At 38.9% G+C, this 2228-nt stretch overlaps 1 pseudogene; it reads right to left on the bottom strand.

Moving 5' to 3' along the window:
* Positions 1-544: 544 nt before the first annotated feature.
* LOC144379969 (U2 spliceosomal RNA) lies at positions 545-724 on the bottom strand (annotated as a pseudogene).
* Positions 725-2228: the final 1504 nt, after the last annotated feature.

The following is a 2228-nucleotide window of genomic DNA, read 5'->3' as shown; positions in this document are numbered from 1 at the left end:
ATAATTGCTCCTGTTTGGAGCAACATCCAAATCTTTCGTTCGTTTAAAAAATTTGGTTATTTGACATTTTATTGTTGAGTTGCCAGTGTTCTTTATATATTCTGGATAATAAGCCTTATCAGATACATGATTTGCAAATATTTTCTTCCATTCTGTAGCCTGTATTAGACTTTTCTTGATGGTGTTCTTTGAAGCATGAAAGATTTTAATTTTGATAAAGTCCTATTATTTTTCCTTTTGTGGCTTGTGGCTTTGGGCACCATATGCAAGAATTCACAGCCAAATCCAAGACCATGAAGATTTTTATCCACATGAAGATTTAAGTTTTTCTTTGGAGATTTATATAGTTTAGCTCTTATGTGATCTATTTTTGATTTAAAGTCTATTTGGTGTGATTTTAGCATAGCCACTCCTGCTCTTATTATTTGCACAGAATATATTTTTCCATCCTTTCATTTTCAACCTGGATTGAATTCACTGATCCAAAGGCACAGGGCGGATGGATAGATTTAAGAAACAAGATGCAACCATACTCTGCTGGACAAGAGACTCACCTCCGCTTTAAGGACAGACACAGTCTTAAATGAAGGGATGGAAAAAGATATCCCATGCACGTGGAAACCAAAAACAGTGGGGAGTGCTATACATTTACCAGACAAAATGGACCTTAAACTGATGAGAACAGATATTACACTTGCTCATGGCCAAAAGGCTGAGAAGCAATAAACAAAATAAACTTGAAGCCAAAAAATGTTAACAAGAGACAAAGACAGACATTATACAATGAATAAGGGTCAATTTATCAAGAAGATATAACAGCTCTAACTATACACGCATCCAACATCAGAGCACCTAAATATATTAAGCAAATATTAACAGATCTGAAGGGAGAAATAGACACAAAATAATAGTAGGGGACCTCAATACCCCCACTTTCAGCAAAGGATAGATCATCCAGACAGAAAATCAACAAGGAAAAATTGGACTTGAACCATACTTCAGACTATGTGGACCTAATAGCCATTTATAGAATATTCCATCCCAACAAAAGCAGAATACACATTCGTCCCAAGTGGACACAGAACATTATCCAGGGTAGACTATGGGATAAGATACAAAATAAGTCTTCACAAAATTAAGAAGACCAAAATCATACCAGGTATCCTTTCTGACCACAATGATACAAAATTAGAAACCAGCGAGAAGAAAGCAGAGGAAATCTGCAAATGTGTAGAACTTAAACAACACACTCCTGAAAAACCAATGGGTCAAAGAAGAAAGCAAGGGGCACCCGGCTGGCTCAGTCGGAAGAGCATGAGGCTCTTGATCCCGGGGTCATGAGTTTGAGCCCTGCATTGGATGTAGAGATTATTTAAAATGAATAAATAAATTAAAACCTAAAACAAAGAAGAAAATAGATTTCAAACAACCTAACTCTATTATCTCAAGGGCACCAAGCCCAAAGTTAGCAGAAGAAAGGGAAGAACAAAGATCAGAATGGAAATAAAAGAAATCGAGACCAGAAGAACAATAAAAAAGATCAATGAAACTAAGAGCTGGTTTTTCAAAAAGATAAAGCAGGGGCACCTGGCTGGCTCAGTCAATAGAGCATGTGACTATTGATCTTGGGGTCATGAGTTCGAGCCCCATGTTGGGAGTAGAGATTACATACATAAACAAATAAACAAACAAAAAATGTATGTATAGGCATCTGGGTGGTGCAGTTGGTTAAGCATCCGACTCTTGGTTTCAGCTCAGGTTGTGATCTCAGGGTGGTGAGATCAAGCCCTGCGTCAGGCTCTGTGCCAGGCTCTAAGCTCAGCGTAGAGTCTGCTTGAGATCCTCCCTCCTCCCTCTGCCGCTCCCGCTTATGCTCACTCTCTCTCTCTAAAAACAAATAAATCTTTAAAATGTATATATATTTTTAAAAGATAAGACAAAACTGGCAAACGTTTAGCTTCTGACACTACAGAAATGCACGCGGTCAGAAACTACTCCTATAGGGCGTCTGGGTGGCTCAGTCGGTTAAGCGTCTGCCTTCGGCTCAGGTCATGATCCCAGGATCCCCGGATCAAGTTCCGCATCAGACTCCCTGCTCAGTGGGGAGTCTGCTTCTCCCTCAGACCCTCCCCCCTCTCATGCTCTCTCTCTCTCTCATTCTCTCTCAAATAAATAAAATCTTAAAAAAAGAAAGTACTACTATAAACAATTATATGTCACCAAATTGG

Source organism: Halichoerus grypus, chromosome 13, assembly GCF_964656455.1.
Source record: "Halichoerus grypus chromosome 13, mHalGry1.hap1.1, whole genome shotgun sequence".
NCBI lineage: Eukaryota > Metazoa > Chordata > Mammalia > Carnivora > Phocidae > Halichoerus > Halichoerus grypus.
Note: the sequence above shows the minus strand (reverse complement) of the source record. Positions and strands in the feature narration are given on the sequence as shown.